This window comes from Tiliqua scincoides, chromosome 9 (assembly GCF_035046505.1).
Source record: "Tiliqua scincoides isolate rTilSci1 chromosome 9, rTilSci1.hap2, whole genome shotgun sequence".
Classification (NCBI taxonomy): domain Eukaryota; kingdom Metazoa; phylum Chordata; class Lepidosauria; order Squamata; family Scincidae; genus Tiliqua; species Tiliqua scincoides.
Window position 1 is genome coordinate 14,058,481 of NC_089829.1, and position 21,467 is coordinate 14,079,947.

General features: G+C 48.0%; 1 pseudogene; it reads left to right on the forward strand.

Moving 5' to 3' along the window:
- The first annotated feature begins 4,818 nt into the window (after positions 1-4,818).
- Positions 4,819-11,802, forward strand: LOC136660326 (arylacetamide deacetylase-like 3; annotated as a pseudogene).
- The last annotated feature ends 9,665 nt before the right edge of the window (positions 11,803-21,467 follow it).

Sequence of the window (21,467 nt, forward strand, 5' to 3'; positions counted from 1 at the left end):
AGGGGTGGGTGGATTGGGCCTGGGAAAGGGTAAGATTGGCGGTGCTAGTGCAATCCGTATCCAAACCCCCTTCCCAGGCCTGATCTGCCTGCATGGAACAATGCAGATTTGCACCAGCAATACTGCTGACACAGGTCCAAGTTGACCCATTGCAGGTGCTGGGGCTTACGCAAGGGAAGAGGATAAATGGTCCCTTACCCCAAGGAGACCTCCAGCAGTACCCACAGAAAATCCCCCACAGAATGCAGTGGAATCTGTACTGGCGCCACTGCATCACCACATGTGAATTTAGTTATCTCATCCTTCACAAAGAATAAACACAAAGTTTATTCTTCACAAATCCAAACACAAAGTTAATTAGGGGATTCCATTGGTAGCTGTCACCAGCCCAGGAAAACAGAATAACCCTGGGCCAAAACCCTCCCCCTGCACAATCTAGATATCCGAAAACTCTCCCTTTAAACCACAATAATCCTCACAATAATACAGAGGACCTTCCTTATCCATGGGTTAGACACCCATGAATTTGACTCAATGTGGGTGTTGAGCCCACTTCTGGAGGGCCTCAAGGACCTCCCAAACATGACCGGCAGTGCCTTCCAGTAGCTTCCAGGAGGTGTTCTGAGGCTCAGGGAGGTCATGGGCAGACAATACGACAATATTGTCGGAAGCTCCAAATCCTACAAGCTCCCACAATAACAAAAAATTGTAAAAAAGCTGAGAAAACCCCCTAAATAATATCAATACTCATAAATTCTAACTATATATTCCTTGACCAGTGGTCTTTCATCACATTCCAACTCACAGTCACAAGATTTCTTTTGAACTCTCCCTTAAACCATGTATAAAGAGGAAGAAGGCAAAAAACTCTTCACTCTGTAGGGTAGGGGTGTCAAACATAAGGCCCGCGGGCTGGATGCGGCCCCCAGAAGCTCTTTATCCAGTCCTCAGGACCGTCCAGCTGCTCTCAGCTGCTGAGCTATGCTGAAGTGTCACGGATGAAAGGGCAGCCTGCGTGACCCTCCTTTTTTGAACTTCCAAGTGTCCCTCTTGGTAGTGGTGCCCAAGAAGACCCCATGGGAGTTCAAACTTGTTCACCATCTCTCCTTTATGGGGGTCATTGATTAACCCTTTGACCCCCACCTCTTCATTTTCCCTCTGAACCACGGTGCTGTTCGCAGCCGGATGGCACACAGGAGCCCAGCACAGGAGAGGGTTTTCTCCTACCTGCACAGGATAACGTGTTGAAAGTGTACCTGTAAACATGAGTAAGGACTTAGCTTTGCAGATGCCAGGCTGGCTTCCCTTCAGCGAGATGCATTCTTCCATTAGCTTTACCATCAATTTACCCAGAATTTATGTTCTGTAATTTCCCAGATCCCCCCTCCCCAATTCTTTTGAAAACAATGTTGCATTTGCTCCCTTCCACTTCAAGTTGGGAAATTATGGGATCACTTGATTTCTAAAATACTGAAGCAGGGAAAAAGTTAAGTAACTTTTGAGAAACACCATCATAAGAGAAAACAAATATGGATGGCAGAGCTTGCCTTTTGACAGTTGCCTCTCTACTTACTAGGCAGGAGTCCAGATGACTCTGATGCCACAAGGAAGAGCTCTGGTTGCTTTCTCCTGAACAAACAAGATGCCACTTGGTAACTTTCTGATGGTTCTGACCACATACATCTGCACCTTTATTTCTTCCATGCTGTTTCCATGGACCATTTATTATGTCATCACCAGGACAGACTTGCCTCCTGGATTCAAACAACGTGTAATGCTACAATTTGTAGTTATACTGCTTGATTGTGTGATTGCCTTGGTACATTATATAAAACCAGGTCAACCAGTAAATCAGTCAGTGACCTATTTTTGTTTGTGGTCTATAAAAGTAGTCAACTGTCCATCATCATCACCATTAACACTGAACCTACTAGGAATTCCCCTATGCCCAATGTGTTTCCAACACAGAAGTCCAGTATTGATTTAAATGGAGGTGTTTTCATTACACAGAGTAGGATTTAACGATATTCCATTCCACTTTGTGAATCCCCAGGTGTGGGTCTGGCCAGCAGCCTTTGATGCCTTGTCGATGTCAAGGAGGGAAGTGTTAGCCAACATGGCTAACATCCTTCTACCTCTTGCAGTAGCAGCTGAGGGCAGCTCTACAAGTTGGCTTTCTTTAGGAACAGCACGCAACTTATTTTACTACCAGGACAGGCACGGGTCACTGCAAACATCCACATTTGTTTGTTTATGCAAAGGAAAGGTGCAGAGTCAGAGCATCCGGTACCTTCCTCTTGGTCAAACAAACAAACATGGAACTTTGTGACCCAGAAGTTTGTAGGTGATGTCACAGCTCTGCAGGGCTGTATCACACCAACATCGGATTTTGCCATGTGTCACTGCTCGACAGTACTGAGCTAGATAGCTCAAGGGTCTATTGGGATTGTTTAATGAAAGGTAGGATCTGAATGCCTGAATAATAAAAGCCTTTGGCCTTGTCACAGTTCCAAATTTTCTCCCCAGGAACATTTGGAACTATCAAAGGGCAAGACTGCCAACAGCTGAATAGTTTTTTCTTCTAATAATGCAAGGGTATCTAAGGACCAGCTTTCATAATATCCTCATTACTATGTGATGATTTTGGTGGAAAAAAATCCCAGGTGAAATAAACTTGCCTAGTCTTTTTAAATTTTTCATTTTTTCCCCCTCTTTTCTGTACTCCAAACTTCTACTTGTACTCCATACTGCTAATTGCACCTTCAAATAATGCCAAAACACATGTAGACTTGATCCAATGCCAAACTGAACTGGGTGACCTACTATTAGGGCCTAGTAGTTCTGATCTGAAGGTGTAAGTTTCACTTTCCCCTGTTTGAATTGTAGAAATACATGTTGGTGTTTATGGAGAAGACCTGAGCTGCATTTTACTCTACAGTTTTAATCCACTTTCAATGCACTTATATTCCCCCAATTCTGGGGATACTGTAGTTTGTTAAGGAACCTGAGAACTGTCAGAGCTACCCTTAACAAATCCCAGTCTCCAGAATGCATTGTGGGAATAGGACTGCACTGAAAGTGGATTAAAGCTGTAGTGAAATCACAGCCCTGGATAGGCTGAGATTAAGGTACACAAACTTATTTTGTAATATGTTTGTGTTGTACTGAATAAGTGTACCCCCCGGTATTCACCCATCTGACATCCACAGATTTGATTCACCATAGATGCCGTGGCTACTGGGGGTGATGGAAGGCATAGTTATGCTATAGTATGCTTACCTGAAATGTATGTTTCTGATTGGTCTGTATGTGTAAGTTAGAGTAAAGAAGAAATGTTAGAGCAAGTTAGAGAAAAGGAAAAAAAACTGGTTTCGGTTTAAAGTCAAGCGGTTGGCTGAACTTAGCCGCATGCTGAAGATGTTCTCAGCACAGTAGATAAGAATGCATTTGAATGAACAGTTCTTTGTTCTCCGAAGGAAGGAAAAAAAATGGTTTGCATTTTGAAATTCGGTTTGAAGGCTTTTCGGAGCACTATGCTGCACACACATGCTGGAAACAGTATTATGGCAATATTTACATCAGATCACATATAGAAGAACACTAGTCAGCTTAGTTTTCTCTTTTTCTTATTCTTCATTTTAAAACCAGTTTGGTGCATAAACAAGTGTAACTAACACTATTTTAAGTAAGCTTTAGTGGTCTAACTGCATTAGAAAGGTTTAAGAAGACATCACAGCCATTTGCGGTTCATATCAAAGCTATTTCCAGTTAACATTACAAAGGTCAGGTTCCCAGAGAAAATACACGATAGCAATTTTTTTTTTTTTAGCTGAGCCCGCAAAACTTTTTTCCAGCAGCAAGTAAGTTGCATTTCACGGGCTACAAACAAAGGCCAAAGTAAGTCATGGAGATGGTTATGAGATGAGGTCGTTTTGAACAAAACTGTTAAAAAACTGTAAATTTTACATGTTGGATGTATGGGATTGTGTAATCTGAACAACTGGTGATTTGTAACCTCACCAATCCTGAGCCAATGATGTGTTTCAAGGAGGGATCCCACATTGTAATAAAAGTAAGCTCAAGAGGACGCTCTGCACTTCTCTCACTCCCACTTCTGACTCACACACATACACTTCTCTCTTCTTCTCACTTCTGGTTCACACACACTCAATGCTTGAACATGAATCCCTTGAGACGTTGATGTGACTTCACTCACTCTCACTTCTCACACACAGACTTCTCTGCTCCTCACTTCTGACTCACACACATTCTCAAAGCTTGGAAATGTTCCCTTGAGATGCTGTGTTTTGGAATACAACCTTTTGCTGAATATTCACTCTCAAAGCTTGGAAATGTTCCCTTGAGAGGTTGGTTGATGGATTACAATAAAAGCCTGGATTTGATCACTACAGCCTACTGAGTTTGCTTTTGAATCTTGGGATCTCTTGCAACATTTGGGATCTCTTGCAACATCTGGGATTACCTTGCAACAGGGGGACACCACTTCCAGTTTGCTCATTAAACTGGAAGTGGCCATCGATTCATGTATCTGCAGATTAACATATCTACAGGGGGCCCTGGAACTAATTCCCCCACAAGGATAAAAAACATGGACTGTAGTTTGTTTTGTTATAGCGCATTACCCCTGGAAGCCCTGGCCCTATGAATTTTGCCTGCCTTTATCTCAGGCCTGTCAACTTCCTTCAAAGAAGAGGAGTACATCAGAACCTGAAATGATTGACCTTACCTCCATCATGACATAATGATGGGTTCAAGGAGGGAAGAGTGTGGTTGGAGAAAAGGCTGGGGTAACACTAAATGGGGCCTAGCAATAGTTCTGTGATAGATCTCCTAAAACCAGTAAGGTAGAATTGTCTTGCAAAGAATTTTAACACATCAAAATTTAACATGGATGCTAAATGTCTCTTGATTTGTTCTCTGTACTTTGCTCTGAAATTAGGAGAAGTTTCTGGTGAAACTTGGCCTCTGCCAGGAATTTGCATTAGTGCGACTGGTGTGCGATGGAATACCACCATCCCAGGATTCCAACCTATTCATCAAGGATCTGATTTTTGACAACGTTCCAGTGAGGGTGTACTGGCCCAAAACACCAGTTGCTGGCCAAAGGAGAGGAATGCTTTACCTTCACGGCGGAGCCAGTGTGCTTAGGAGCATTCGTAAGTTTGTTTTGGTTCGGTGGCTTTAAAAAAATAATGGCACAATCTTTCAGAATAGCAAATCTATATTCAGACGCAAAATATTTACTAGTTCGCCTAAAAGGGAAATCATAAAATTTGTGCAACTTTATTTCAACCCATAAGAACATAAGAACATAAGAACAGCCCCACTGGATCAGGCCATAGGCCCATCTAGTCCAGCTGCCTGTATCTCACAGCGGCCCACCAAATGCCCCAGGGAGCACACCAGATAACAAGAAACCTCATCCTGGTGCCCTCCCCTACTTCTGGCATTCTGACTTAACCCATTTCTAAAATCAGGAGGTTGCGCATACACATCATGGCTTGTACCCCATAATGGATTTTTCCTCCAGAAACTTGTCCAGTCCCCTTTTAAAGGCGTCTAGGCTAGACGCCAGCACCACATCCTGTGGCATGTGAACTGCAACAAGATAACAACCCATGGGAACTGCAACAAGATAAATGAGTTTTGACTCCATCCTTGCAGTGTGAGTTTCCTACAACTGAAAGCAAGAGCTAAGAGGAACATGGCCTCCGTTGTCAATCCTGCATGGGTGATTCCCACCCACCCCCCAGCATCAAGTAATGCATCAATTTCAAACTGATCTGTACTTCTCACTGCTATTACATCTTAAATGAAGTTCCCGACCATCTCATCCAACCTCAGCCAATCAGCCATAGGCACAAGGAGTCAACCAGAGCCCAAGGACAGCCTTCTTTCCAAATTCCATCAAATCAGTCACTCAGAAGTTGCGGAAGAGTGCAACTTAAAAAACCACAGGACTGGAGCATGCTTTTTATGAAAAAAGGCTACAACAGTTGGGGCTTTTAAATTCAGAAAAAGGTGACTAAGTGGGGATGAGATGGAGGCCTAGAACATGATGCACAATATGAGGATTTATTTATTTATTTATTTATTGGATTTGCATTCCACCTTTCTCCCAGAAGGGCACCCAAGGCGGATATATTTTTCTCCCTCTCAGACTGAAACCAGGCTAGAATGAGGGGTCAGGCTAGAACTAAGGAACATTTGTTACCTTACCTAAAGGCTTCATTGAGGCTGTGTCAGCACTGGAAAGTTAATTAGGATTGAGCCCTTAGTATAAAATTTATCTATGAAATCCTCTGTCACCAGATGTAGTAATGGCCACTAGTTTAAATGACTTCAAGGGACCATGAGAAATGGATGGAGGGCAAGTCATTGCCCACTGTCCTGATGGCTTTCTGCTCCCCTAGAGGCAGTAGGGATCTCACTCCAGTTGCTTGGAAACAATAGGAAGCTGATCTTCAGCATCTAGTCATGGGCTTCCTAGAGTCATCTATTTGGCCATGGTTAGTAATAGGATGCTTGTCCTGTTGTCTAGACTTGTCTAGAAAGTCTTTTGACTGGATTCGGCAGAGGGCTTCTTACGTCTTAGGACCATGTGGTCCAAGGGCTTCTTAAGACCATGTGGATGCCTCCAGGTTCTCCCCACTGTGGCCTAAACTCAAATGCTCTCTCTTCCCACACCAAACCTGCCAGGTGCAAGCCATTAACACCATTTTTATTGTTGACAGAAATGTACAATGTGCACCTGTCAGGGTCAAGAGAGGGACTACCAAGGCAGCCAGCAACCATATACTGATTCAGGGCAGTAGCGTCTAGAGCAGGGGTGCTCACACTTTTTTGGCTCGAGAGCTACTTTGAAACCCAGCAAGGCCCGGAGATCTACCAGAGTTTTTTTACAATGTTTGCGCCATCATAACATATAAACCAATGCAATGCAATATCATAAGAACAGCAGCACCAGCAACAATAAAACCATAGATCGAACAGACATGGAGCAACTGATCAGTCACCTGATTCATAAAAAAGCATCAAATGTTTGCCATAAAAGGCAAATCTTCAGACTACAGTGAAACACAAATAATAAGGGCCCTTGCCAAAACTCACCGGGTAGAGAGCTCCACAGAGTTGGGGCCACTGCTGAAATGCCCCCTTACAGCTCACTGCCAAACATCTGAAGGGGGCAGGTACCCTGCAGGTAGATCTGGGCTCCACATCCAGCTGGGCTCAAGTCAACTACCTGCCTGGTTGAGTTCTGGAGCTGAGAGAGTGCCCAAGCCCCCCCCCCCCATTCTGGATCTGCCCCTGGCTTCAGGTGGGAAAGATAAGCAGTGGCAGAAAATTTATGTATGCGTGTAGTACAGCAGGGTACTATACAGCAGGTATATATAGTAGCAGCTGTTTGTGTGTGGTACAGCAGGGCAAGTATGGTACACACACAGCAAGTATGTGTGTATGTGTGTGTGTATATATATATATATATATAGCAACAGGTATACAGCAGTTGTGTGTGTGTGTGTTTGTGGGCTGGGTAATATACAGCAGTTATACACATAGCAGCAGGTATATGTGTGTGTGCATGTAAGGTACACCAGGGTACACACACATATATATATAGAGAGAGAGCGCGCGCAGCAGGTGTGTGTGTGGGGAGCACAGCAGGGGCCGGGCACTTCTGGGGAGCCGCACTGCCCCCCAGGGTGGCCCTCCAGAAGGGACCCAATCAGACGCCTGCCCCCCTGGCCGGAGGAGAGGGGAGGGGCGCAGAGACCCTGGGCAGCCCCCAGCACCTCCGAGGGCACGAAGAGGCAGGCGAGGCGCTCACCGCCGCAAGCCTGGGGGAGATACCCTGAGGCGGAGGGAGGGCGCGCCGAGGGCAGCCGAGAAGCTGCTGGGCACCCCAGTGCGCTCACCTTGGGCTGGTCGAACACGGTCGGGCCATTCACCTCCATGCTGCGCTGCTCTACTGTGCTCCTGCCTGTCGTGACCGCGACTTTTGTGCTGCCGCCGGAGCTCGGCTTTGCTCAGCACGCATGGGGCCGCCCTGCGGCGCTTCTGCCCGCTGGCCCCACCCCCGCCCTCCGCTCTGGCCGCAGACTGGCCGTGTGGCGCTGGGGAGCCGGTAGGCAGCAGGCAGGCAGGGCAGAAGGTGGCTGCTCCCAGGTGGGCGGCCTCCTCCTCCCGTGCGCGCCCCCTCAGGTGTCTTCCTGCAAAGGGCATGGCTCGATGCCTCAGCTGGTGGCACTTGGAGGGTTGCGCGCTCTCTCTGTCAGGTGCAGCCACTGCACCCCTACTCGGGAGGAAGTCCCGTGAGAGGCAACGGGGCTTGCTCCCAGGTGACTGGACAGCACTGCAGCCTCAGAGCATGAAATGAGTCGATGAGACATCTTCTGCCTTGTTATGACCTAGAATTCAAAAAAAAGCATGTGATCGACGTGTTGAGCACCCTTGCCCGCAGGCAAGGCAGCATCGATCACGAGGCAAAATGAGTCAATTGCGGAGCCCTTAGTTTAGTCTATAGACTAGACAAAGGGCTCCGCGATCGACTCATTTTGCCTCGCGATCGACTGGTCAATCGCGCTCGACGTATTGAGCACCCCTGGTCTAGAGGTTAGCATGCTTACTTCTACCTCAATCCCTTCATTACACAGATAACTTACTTGGAAAAAGCCTTGATAGACTGAATCTGCTACCTTACTCCTCCATAAGTCCTTGGACTACCAATGGGTCTCCTTGGACCTGCACCAGCTCTTTAACTGGCGCAAATCCAAGGACAGAAAAGGGGCATGTTGGACGGGATAGCATCAGGTACAATTTGCCCATGGCAGGTGTCACGTTTTCCCACCTCCTACATGCCTCCTCCAATTCCATCGTGTTTTGCACTGTTCACTGACTCACTTCCATAAGTGGGCCTTCTTTCCCCTGTCACCACAAGCAGGGCCTTCACATAATCTGTGGTGGTGATCTAGGAGCATGCTTGACAATGCTTCCAAAAACAGTCAGAAGTCATGAAAAATGAACCCCAAGCTTGGATTCCAATTCACTTCTAGAAACACAAGACTGAATCAGACCATTCATCCTGTTCAGTATGTTTTGCCCTCACTGGCCGTGGTTCTCTAGGACTTCAGATTCTGTCCTACACAGAGATGTTTCCAGGGTTTGAGTCCAGAACCTTCTGTATGCAGAGCAAATTCTCTACAAGCCCTTTCTTCTAATATCTGTTTTTTTCCATTAACTTGCTCTTACTTCTCTTAATGGTTGGAATGCAACAAAATAATAGGATCATGTCTGCTCCTAGTAGCTACTTGATCTCGTGACTTGCACATGAAAGAAACATCACCTGAGGCTTTTATTACTTCAGCGATGATTACAGAACTTGCCCAGTAATCTCCCTTGGAAAAACTTGTTTTTTTCAGGTGGGTATGAATGGATCTGCCGTGGCATTGCCCAAAAAAGTGATTCTGTGGTTGTAAGTGTCGGGTAAGTGGCTTTGTATTTCTTTGTGTTAAAAAAGAGTACGTGGTTCTGAAGTTGAGGATTGACTTATAAATGAGCTTGGGGTGTTCCGGGCTGCCTGCCTGAATACATCAGCCTCACTCCCTGGTGCAGAGTTGGTGTGTGTGTGACCAGAAGGTGGCAGCCTCATGTTGACCAACCTATACTTGCAGGACTGAGCTGGGAGTCTTCCTTGGAAGCAGAGCAGATCTAAAAGAACTGTCCATATGCATGAAAGAGAGAGAGAAAGAAACACTTTCTGTTTTCCTCTGCAGAACTCGATCTACTCCAAAAAGAGTGTCAAAGACAAGAAATGTAAAGAGGACAGTGGATGTTATCCATTCCAAAAAGAATGGAATGTAGTTTTTTTGTTTGTTTGTTTGTTTTTGTACAGGTCTAGATTTAAAAGTCTACCAACATGTAGACTTTTATGACCCTCTATACCCCAACTGGGGCAAAGCTTGCCTGCTCGGCATTCAAGTGGAAGGGGAAAGAAGAAAGTGTTTGAAAGCAGTGGAGAGAAAGAAAAGGAGCACAGTAGCATTTCATATGGAATAATCTTATAGGAAAATGGTCTCATACTCTAATGCTCTTTGCTCATGTCATATTTATGATAGAAAAATAATTATAACAGCACAATCCTACTGTGCTGCTGTGTTGGCATAGCAAGTGCTATGCTTGCTGGCTGATCCCAGGCCAGTTATTATCTCATAGGGCTGTTGGGAAGATAAAAAGGGAAGAATTTTGTGCACCAGCCTGAGCTTTATCTTAAAGTGTGTAAGGATCCCTTTCCTGCCTTTAATGCAGGCATCAATATTTGACAGAGAGTATGGCAAGAGCCAGATTTGTTGCTGGGGGTGTGGTGATGTCACCCAGTGTGTAGCTCAGTAACAAGGAAGTGTGGTGGAAACATCATCATGCCACATCCGGGTTGCCAAGCCTCCAGGTTGCCAGAGGAGGAAGATGCACACACAGAGGGAGGGAGTGACCACAGGCACCTCTTTTGCACCCTCATTTGCCTGGGACACAGTGGCTGACCTACCATTAAAGCAAAGGGGCAAATGCCCCAGGCGTGAAGCCTCATGTGCCTCTAGGAGTGTGCGGAAGCCTCTCTGAGCATTGGGGAACCTTCATGAGGCTTCTCCGACACGTCCCGGAGTTGCACATGGCGCTGTGCACTCCATGTAATTGCGGGAGGCAGGTTTGCACGCAGCGGGCTGGCGGCATCTTGCAGGGGCACCATCGCAGACCTTTGCCCCAAAGCTAGGACAGGATAGGTCCACCACTGCCAAGGCACAGGGCAGATCACACCTTCCACCCCCATTGCTACACCACTGGCAAGAGCAAAAAGACTTATCATTCCACAAAATGTCCTGTTTCCTTAGAGATAATAATTTTTGCTTCATGCCAGGACTTAGATAAAAGCTCCACATTCACAGTTCCATTGATTTGGGGTTAATAAATCTCATCAAAAAGATTATCAAATGATGAATTTAGACCGTTTTTGATTTTGCTTTAGGTATCGTTTAGCTCCTGAGCATCCGTACCCAGCCCAGATAAAAGACTGTCTAACACTTTCTGAAGCATGCTGAAGATTATGGAGTTGACCCCAATCGTATTATTATAGGTGGGGATAGTAGTGGCGGCACATATGCTATGGCTGTTGCCCAAGAACTGGTGTCCCGGGTGGATCTTCCAAGGCTCTGAGCACAGATCCTGCTCTACCCGTTCCTCCAGGCCCTGGATTTCAATTTGCCTTCCTACCAGCAATATCACTCAACTGCTCTTTTATGCAAAAGATTCGCTATCAAATTTGGGTTCATTGCTCTTCGTAAGAAGGTTAGCGATCTGGATGGAGTGATGAAGAATGCCCATGTTCCTGAGGCCATGAAGGTGAAGTAAAGCAAATGGATTAGTGCCGACCTCATTCCGGCCGAGTTCAAGGTCAAGGCCTCTGAGCCCCCAGTGTTTGCTCCATTTTCAGAAGAACTGTATGAGGCGTGCACGGCAGCACTTGAGACCAGGTTCTCCCCACTTCTAGCTGATGATGAGGTTATCCGGCAACTACCCGAGACTTTCCTTTTGACCTGTGAATATGACATTCTCAGGGACGACGGACTTTTGTACAAGAAAAGCTTGGAGGTCAGCGGTGTGCCAATGACCTGGCATCATGATCAGGATGGCTTCCATGGGAACTTAGTCGTAATTAACAGTCCATTTGTTGAATTTCAGAGCACAAGGAATGTTTTTAAACAACTATTTCAGTTTTTAGAAGGCCTTTGAGAATTGGTCATGGTGCATTCAGGGAAAATTGATCTTCCACAGAAGGAATGGAAAGAGAAAATCTAAGGAGTGGGATTGTACTATACCGTATAGAGCGTGTTTAAGGATAGTTTGCAATAAAGTGAGGAGGAGTGGAAATCAATGCTTTGTGAGAAGCAAGTCAATTAAACAAGAAGCTACTTAATAAGTAATAATCATGCACTCTGTTTCCCATTTCAGCTCAGCTCAGATCAACTCATACAGCTACCCAAAGGTGTGTCATGTCCCTGCTTGCTTAGAGCAGAGGTTCTCAAACTTTTCACACTGGGACCCACTTTTTAGAATGAGATTCTGTTGGGACCCACCAGAAGTGATGTCATGATCAGAACTGACATCATCAAGGAGGAACATTTTGAACAATCCTAGGGTGCAATCCTACCCACACTTACCCAAGAGTAAGTCTCATTGACTATAATTGTTAAAGGCATATACAGAGTAGCCTGTTCAACATACAGACCTGTAACATATCCTCAAATGCAGACACATACCAGACTAATATTAATAATAAAATACTGAAAGGAATGGGGACCCACCTGAAATGGGCTCATGACCCACCCAGTGGGTCCCAACCCACAGTTTGAGAAACAGTGGCTTAGAGGATTCTCTTCCCAGAAGGAAGTCTCCTCCATTTCTACAGGGTACAGTCCAATGAACACTCGAGACAACACACGTGGGAGAAAGGGCCACTTTATTAGCATTTTAATACAGAAAAGGAGGCTGAGACCTGCAGTTGCAGGGGCAGCGAAACCCCTGTTTGGTGCGGAGGTGGGACCACTGGGTGGTCCCAGAACCAATTCTGTCCCCCAGGCAGGATGTGTACCCGACTCAAAGCTGCACCCTGTTCTTGGGCGAAGCAGCTCATCCAGGTCTGTCCCATAAGGGGAAGGCAGCTGGACCAGGGGCTGTGCCGCCTCGAGCCGCTGAGCCTCTGAGGAGGACCCCCGCGGTCCTGGCCAGGGCCCTAGTCAATGTCCTCATGCCACTGAGCCACTGAGGACTGCTATTGGGTTCTGCCCTGCCTATGCTGTCTGAAGGTGCACTCCACAGTCCCAAGCACGCCTCAACCACACCACCTGCCAGAAGGAGGGGTCAGCCTAGCGCTTGACCCCCCCGCTCCCAAACAGGGGGAGAAGCGCCTTAAGGCCATCCTTCAGGTCTCTCAGAAAGATGTCCGCCCCCTGCTCAGACAAGTACACCCCATCTCCTCTGTAAACAAAAGGCATTGAGAAGGCAATTGCTGGATGCAAAATAACCTGGCCGCCAGTCCGTAACACAGATTGACCAATCTCGTAGGTCACTTTCCTCCTCATCCTCTCAATCGTAGCACTGCGGCTGGCACCATGCCACACTCGCCGGTGCAGGAAGTCCGACCAGACCACCGTGATGCCAGGCAGCCAACCCTGCAGGGTAGCGAGGTTCTTGTGTGCTGTGACCTGAGTGACAGCCCGGACATCCCCACAGATCGTTTTCACCCAGGTGGATCATCAATATGTCAGGCAAAAGGTTCTCCTTCAAATACTCAGCCATTGGGGGCAGCAGCTGTCCCCATCGCATTCCCCGCTTGACCAGCCAGCCAACTTGCATGGCGGGGCCTAGCCCAAGTTGCGTTCCAAATTGACTCACGGCCGCCCTCTTGCGGGCCCAAAATACAATGAAATGGCCACAGATCAATACACGAAGCTGCTTCTTGCTGCCTCCTGCAGGACAAGAGAAGAGAAGTTATTGCCACGACCCCTGCCCCTTTTCATGCCCCTGATGAGTGGAGCAGGGGTGCCAATGAGGGAGCCTGCCTTCATAAAATCTGGATGTAGCGCTTATAGGTTGAGAAATGCCAGTGTCCAATCTGCTGAATGTCGCCTTTGGGCAGGCCCAGCGCAGGGGCTGCAGAAGCCGCTCCGATGCACAGGGAATGAAGACTATACTCATTTGGTTGCAACCCCAGGGCTTCGAGGGCCCGCGAAAAACTGCCCTAAACTGGAATAAAGTCAGCGGAGAGCCGTCTGCGTGTTGGAACAGGGCTCCAGCCCGCGCCGCGGAATTCGCTACGTACTCGTGCAGCACCTTGACTGGGCAAAGTGGCATTCCTACTGCTTCCTTAAGCATCCTGGCATCCTATACCCCTCTGGTCCGTCTTAGACTGCCTGAGAGTAAGGGCTACCCTGCCTGACACCCATGTGAGGTCCTGCTTGTAGGGCTTGAGCAGATGCGAGTTCTCATCCACTCATGTGCTTGTTTTGAAAAATCAAAGAACACTGACTGGCAGGAGGATCAGAGGTCACTCATTCAGGATAGGAATTCAGGTGCCTGTCTGGTGGGAAACAGAGAGAAGCACAGCAAGGACGTGGCAGAGCAAGGCTCACCCAGCAGCTGGCAGCCACTGCTTTGCCTTGCTGCAGTCCCTATGCAGCTGGCTTCTGAGCTTGTGTATTGTGCCCAGCTGACATGGGAGGCGCCAAGTGCAGCGGGAGCTAGGCAAAGCCAGGGCTACCAACAGGGCTGATTTTGAGCAGTACTAATGCAGCAGTGGGTTTTGCTGGCCCACTAATCTGCCAATCTGTGCGAATGTTTCAACTTGCCAGCCCTGACTGTTGCCATTTGCATGTCTTTGGCTTGGAGACATTGCAGCCCTGATTGGGAACTCACTGCTGCTCATGACAGTCCAAACTCCCACTCTTCGTCCCTGAAGGACCACTCTGCTTTGCATCTTTGCCCAATGCTAAGCCTGCATATTTGTAAATACAGCAAATGTTACTGAGACACCATAAGATGTGTTCTCTTTTCCAGCAGAAGCCAGAATCTGGTTGTGCTGGTCAGTGTACAAGGAAGACTCATAATGTCGACCAGCAGCTCTCAAAATTTTCAAGCTCTGGAGCCCTTTCAACTCTTAAATGGAGTCTGGGGGAGCCCCACCAGTATATGCAGGAAGTCTTGGGCAGCCCCAGACCACCAGCACATGTGTGGAGTGGCACAAAGCTGAACAGATGATGCCACTTAAGGTGTGCTTGTGGAGCTGCTGAAGGGGTCTCAGGGTCCACTTTGAGGAACGCTGATGCAGACATTGTTTAGCAGGGATTGGAAAACCCAGCGTGGCTTGATTTGAGACAAGTCACCAAGCCCCCTATGACTCAACTCAAAAAAGGATCCTAATGGGGGAACTTTCCAAGTCTCCAAGTCACCCTTTAGTGGACTCGAGTCTTGCCCCCCATCCTTTAAAAAACCAGCCATGGAAAAAATGGGGGGCTGCTGCTGCAGTGTGTGTGTGTGTGTGTGTGTGTGTGTGTGTGTGTGTGTGTGTGTGTGTGTGTTGCAGTTCTCTTTACTCACTCTCCTGATGTCCCCATTCATCTGTAAACAGGGCAGAAGGGGTGGAAGGGACTGCAAGAGAGCAGGGACAGAAGTGGTAAGGCTGCCTTCCTAGGAACAGCACATATACTATGGGGATATTTGTAAAGTAACAATTTAAAAACAAGAATAGTTGACTATCCTAGGCCCTGGGGAAGGACTCGAAAGGTGGATATATACAAAATCCAGTCAAAAATAGCATGACTGTGAGAAAAAATTTAATAATAATAATAATAATAATAATAATAATAATAATAATAATAATAATAATAGTCTCGGAAGACTATGGTATCATGCTCTGAATGGTGGTCTGGAATGGAATGGTGGTTCTGGAACCACCATTCAGATGATGATGATGATGATGGTGGTGGTGGTGGTAAATAATAATAATAATAATAATAATAATAATAATAATAATAATAATAATAATAATAATAATAATAATAATGTGCGGGGTAGTAAATACAACCACAGAAGAAAAAAAAGATAGAGGTAAGATGGGGGGAGCTCCACAAAATACTAGGTGTGTGCTGTTTTTTGTTTTTCTTCAAATAATAATTCATCACTACAGGTTAAAATTCAAAACAGTTGACGATCAGTTAAAAATGCTGCTAACGGTCACTCATGCTCCCCCGCCTTTTTCAAATTGACATTGACAAGTTCAAGTTGACATTGAAATGTGGGCATTGTGCATTAAATTTTAAAAAGAGAGAGAAAGAAATGAAGAAAATGAATCTTACGAACATGCTGGATGAGTTTAAAACATAATTTCATATGCTGCTCAAGTCTTTAAGCTGCTAGTTCAGCAATTTTCAACCTTTACATCTCAAGGCACACTAACAAGGCACTAAAATTGTCAAGGCACACCATTGGTTTTGTGACAAGGCACATCACACTGACAGCAGGGCTCGCATCCCCCAGTGGCCCTACTAACAAGTGATCCTCCCCAAATTCCTGTGGCACGTTTGCAGGCCACCCACGGCACACCGGTGTGCCACAACACATTGGTTTAAAATGGCTGCACTAGATTCTATAATGTGTTTTAATTTGTGGTTTAAAAACTCAAGCAACATATTAATTTATGTTTTAAAATGAACCTTCAAGGAAAGAAACCAGTTCTGTTTCCAGTTGTGTCCAGTTCTGGTCGCCGCATCTCAAAAAAGACATAGTGGAAATGGAAAAGGTGCAAAAGAGAGCGACTAAGATGATTACAGGGCAGGGGCACCTTCCTTATGAGGAAAGGCTACGGCGTTTGGGCCTCTTCAGCCTAGAAAAGAGACGCCTGAGGGGGGACATGATTGAGACATACAAAATTATGCAGGGGATGGACAGAGTGGATAGGGAGATGCTCTTTACACTCTCACATAATACCAGAACCAGGGGACATCCACTAAAATTGAGTGTTGGGCGGGTTAGGACAGACAAAAGAAAATATTTCTTTACTCAGCGCGTGGTCGGTCTGTGGAACTCCTTGCCACAGGATGTGGTGCTGGCGTCTAGCCTAGACGCCTTTAAAAGGGGATTGGACGAGTTTCTGGAGGAAAAATCCATTATGGGGTACAAGCCATGATGTGTATGCGCAACCTCCTGATTTTAGGAATGGGTTAAGTCAGAATGCCAGATGTAGGGGAGAGCACCAGGATGAGGTCTCTTGTTATCTGGTGTGCTCCCTGGGGCATTTGGTGGGCCGCTGTGAGATACAGGAAGCTGGACTAGATGGGCCTATGGCCTGATCCAGTGGGGCTGTTCTTATGTTCTTATGAAACAAAACACTGAAATCTCTTCTTTCCATCTGAATATTTGCTACTGAGACATTTTGAATAAGTGAAATTTGCTGTAAACTTCAGGGTTCTTTTTTTCCAGATGAAACATTTGGGAATTTTCAAGAAAGGCCAAGTGAGTTTCTAGAAGACAAAGGAACTTTGCAGGGGATGGTTAGAGTGGATAGACAGATGCTCTTTTCCCTCTAACACAGCACCACACCCAGAACACATCTGCTCAAATTGAGTGTTGGGAGAATCAGGGCAGACAAAAGAAAATATTTCTTTCCCCAGTGTTTGATTAGCCTGTGGTATTCCTTGCCACAGGATGAGGTGATGGTGATGGATAGAGTGGATAGAGATGCTCTTTTCCTCATTACACAACACGAGAACTAGGATACATCTGCTCAAATTGAGTGTTGGGAGAGTTAGGACAGACAAAAGAAAATACTTCTTTACCTAGCGTGTAATTAGTCTGTGGAACTCCTTGCCACAGGAAGTAGTGATGGCATCTTGCCTGGATGCCTTTAAGAGGGGATTGAACAAATTTCTGGAGGAAAAGTCCATCATGGGTAAAAAGTCATGATAGGTATGTGCAACCTCCTGATCTTAGAAGTAGGCTACCTCAGAATACCAGATGCAGGGGACGGCACCAGGATGCAGGTTGTGTCTGTTTTCTAGTGTTCCCTGAAGCATTTAGTGGGCCAGTGTGAGATACAGGAAGCTGGACTAGATGGGCCTTTGACCTGATCCAGTGGAGCTCTTCTTTGGTTCTTATGCAACTTTCTATGAGGGATTCTGCACATAGGAACCCATCCAGCAGATCTTGCAATCTGGGCTGTCCTCTGTTTCAAAGATACGCCTCTGTCGTGGCTTTTGGGACCACTGATGAAAATGGCCAAAGGCCCTGCCCATGGTTCACCCAGGCCACGATGGATCAGGTAAGGTGGCAGCAGGGGGCAGTAAATGGCAATTTGGGGAGGATCGGTATAAAGAATGGAATGAGAGCCAGGGTAGTGTAGTGGTTTGGGAGGTGGACTTAGATCTGGAAGATCCAGGTTCGAATCCCCCCTCAGCCTTGAAGCTTTCTGGGTGACCTTGGGCCAGTCACTTTCTCTCAGCCTCACCTACCTCACAGGGTTGTTGTGAGGACGAAAGGAGGGGAGCAGCTGTGTAGACCATCCTGAGCTCCTTGGAGGAAGGGCGGTATAAAAGTGTGAAAAAATAAATAAGAGAGGGTGGATCTCAAGGCAATGTTATGCCCTCATTCTCCTCGAATCTGTTGCCAACACCGCTCATTCATGTGTATATATGTGTCAAGTGCATACACACAATTTAGCAAGCGAGAGGTCAAATCCAGCAGTGCGACAAGGGGTTGGATCCTTGACACAGATGAGCGGTACAACCAGTCTCAAGGTGCCTCCAAATTAGGCTAACCATAAGACAGAATTTTTTGAAAGAAGATAGAGTTTATTAAAGACATTTCCTAGTTGGCAACCTTCAGTCTCGAAAGACTATGGTATTGCGCTCTGAATGGTGGTTCTGGAACAGCGTCTAGTGTGGCTGAAAAGGCTGATTCGGGAGTGACAATCCCTTCCAAACTGGGAGCAAGAGCAGTCTGTCCCTGGTCTGTCTCCCTGGCTATGGGCCTTCCTTCTTTGCCTCTTTGCCTCAGTTTGTTGGGCAAGTGTCTCTTCAAACTGGGAACTGCCTCCAAGTGGGCCGCTCAGAGGCCAGGTTTTCCCACTTGTTGAGGTCCACTCCTAAGGCCTTCAGATCCCTCTTGCAGATGTCCTTGTATCGCAGCTGTGGTCTACCTGTAAGGTGCTTTCCTTACATGAGTTCTCCATAGAGGAGATCCTTTGGGATCCGGCCATCATCCATTCTCATAACATGACCGAGCCAATGCAGGTGTCTCTGTTTCAGCAGTGCATTCATGCTAGGGATTCCAGCCAGGACTGTGTTGTTTGGAACTTTGTCCTGCCAGGTGATGCCGAGGATGCGTCGGAGGCAGTGCATGTGGAAAACGTTCAGTTTCCTCTCCTGTTGTGAGCAAAGAGTCCATGACTCGCTGCTGTTATCTAAATGTACTCAAGACATTTAGATAACAAGTAAAAGGCATGTTTAATTTCAGGTCCGTTACAGAGAAGAGAGATATTTGCAAATAGCTGTATTTGGATCAGCAGGAATTAGTTGGAAAGGCAGCTGAATCTTTTGGGGAAGGGAGGGAGAAAGACAGAGAGACAAAGAGAGAGGTCTGCTATGAAAATCAAAAAGCGGGGAAATCACCTACCCTAGTCTGCGGGATATGGTTTGAGTGCAAAGTCCTTCTAAGTCCTTCTAAGCAGGTTCCAGAGGAGAAAAATACCAGAATCCCGATCACCCAATTATAGCAGGGAGATCGGAGTTTGTATGGCCAGGCCATACACGAGCCCCTTCCCCTGAGGGGATTGGCGGAGGGCTGTGGCTGGGGGGAGCAGAGGTAATTTAAGGACACAGCAACAGCCCCCGCTTCCTTCTTTGCTCTTGGGCACCGAGCGGACACCACCCAGCCAACACCAAAGGCTCATCAGCAGGGATCCTCAGTGCGGTGGTGAGACAGGCTGGGCGGTGCAGGGGGGCCAAGGGCCTTCCTGCGGAGGGGCAGGATTACGGAGTGGGCCCCATCCCCCCCACTGGGTGAACAGGAGCATGCATCCCTCTCACTTGGGGGCTGCTCCCCCCACTCCTACTCGGGCCACGAGATGGCTTGAGGCTCGGAGGCCCCCCACGAGATTCAAAGGGCAGGCCACCCCGGGTGCCCGCCACCAGCCCATGGTGTGTAGTGGCGCCGCCCCATTACCTTGATGAGGGGGGCTCCGTTCGGGGGGTTGGGGTGCAGTGTGCTCAGCAAAGTGGGCGCCTGGCCGGCACGGCCATCCCCTAGCAGGCAGGAGAAGGTGCAGGGCACCAGGCTGGGGGGGTGCCCAGCTGGCATGACCCCCCTTTTGGGCATGGAGGCCTGCGTACCAGGCACCATGTTGAGAGGGGCGCCCTGCCAGCGTACCCCTTCTATTGCACATGCCCAAGACCAGGCGCCCTAACCCTGCTGGTGCGCATGCCCGGTCGCCATTTTGAGAGGGGCAACAGGCCGGGCTGCCACGCATAGGAAGACATACCAGGTGCCATTTTGAGAGGGGTGCCCAGTTTCGCTAGCAGCGCATGAGCACAGCGTCGGGCACCATTGGGAGAGGGGTGCTCAGCCAGCATGGCACAGCCCTGCGGGCAGGCCTGGGCACCATCGAAGGAAGGGCCCCAGGCTGGGCCTTGGCATGTGGGTGCTGGCGGGGGCTGGAGTGGGTTCCCCCACCATAACATTTGAGGGGCGCCCGGACGGCAGGGTTGCAAGGGTGGCCCGGCTCCACAAGCTGGGGGAGTGCCACCCAGGCATGTGTGTCACCCCCTGATGGGGGTAGTGCGAAGGGGGGCCTCCCCCCTCCTAGACATCACGGGGGTGTTGAAAGCTCAGCGCCTGCCCTCCTTGCGGTGGTGACAAGGCGCTGAAGGCAGCCCTGGCATGCAGCGGGACCAGGTTTATGGTGCCGTGGGGAGGCTGGGGGCGGCCGGCCGCCCCCCAATTTTTTTAAGCAGATATAACAGACCTAATAATAACACCCGCCCCCCCCCAACGGAGGTCAGGCAGGCGTTGGCCGGCAGAGCTGGGAAGGGCAGTTGTGAGTCCGCCCTGCCCCACCCACTTCAGGGGGGCCAAGGGGTAGATTCGGGGGGGGCTGTGCATTACAAACCATGGTATGTGGAGTTACTATGGAATGACACTCTTCCCCCCTTTTTTCTTTACCTACAGGGTAGCATCTCGCTTCTTTATTTCAGCATCCTCCCAGCAGCATGAGTAGGTCCCAGTGCCAGGCTAACTGTAAGGCTCCCACCTTCAAGGTAGCAGTGGGGCAGGAAATGGCTTCCTCAGTCAGGCAGGTGATGCCCCCTGTGGTGCTGAACAACATAGTGACTAGGGTGTCAGCGCTGCAGGGGGAGCCGCTGCTGTGGGCAGGTGCGCCCAGAGCAGATGGCGTGGCCTCGCCAGAGAAGCGCGCATGCACATCCCAAGCAGGATCACTTGGCCCCGGCAATTAAGGAGAAAATTTGGAGGGGAGAGTACGTGGATCTCTTCAGCTTGCTGCACAGGGAGCCCAAGCCTGACCACAAGGTCAGGTAGTACGATTGGGAGCACCTGACATTTCATACACCCAGAATTTACAGGAATTGGACCAATTGGCTGGCAGGGTTTACCATCTACATGGGAGTAGTGCTGCGGAAAGATTTGTCCAAGGGACCAGGGTTGGCAAAGTACCTAGACTTGATCTACTGGGCTTTCAGAGGGTATTCCGGTTACGGTTGGTTAGCGTATGATGAACAGTTTCGCATCCGAATATAAGAACATAAGAACAGCCCCACTGGATCAGGCCATAGGCCCATCTGGTCCAGCTTCCTGTATCTCACAGCGGCCCACCAAATGCCCCAGGGAGC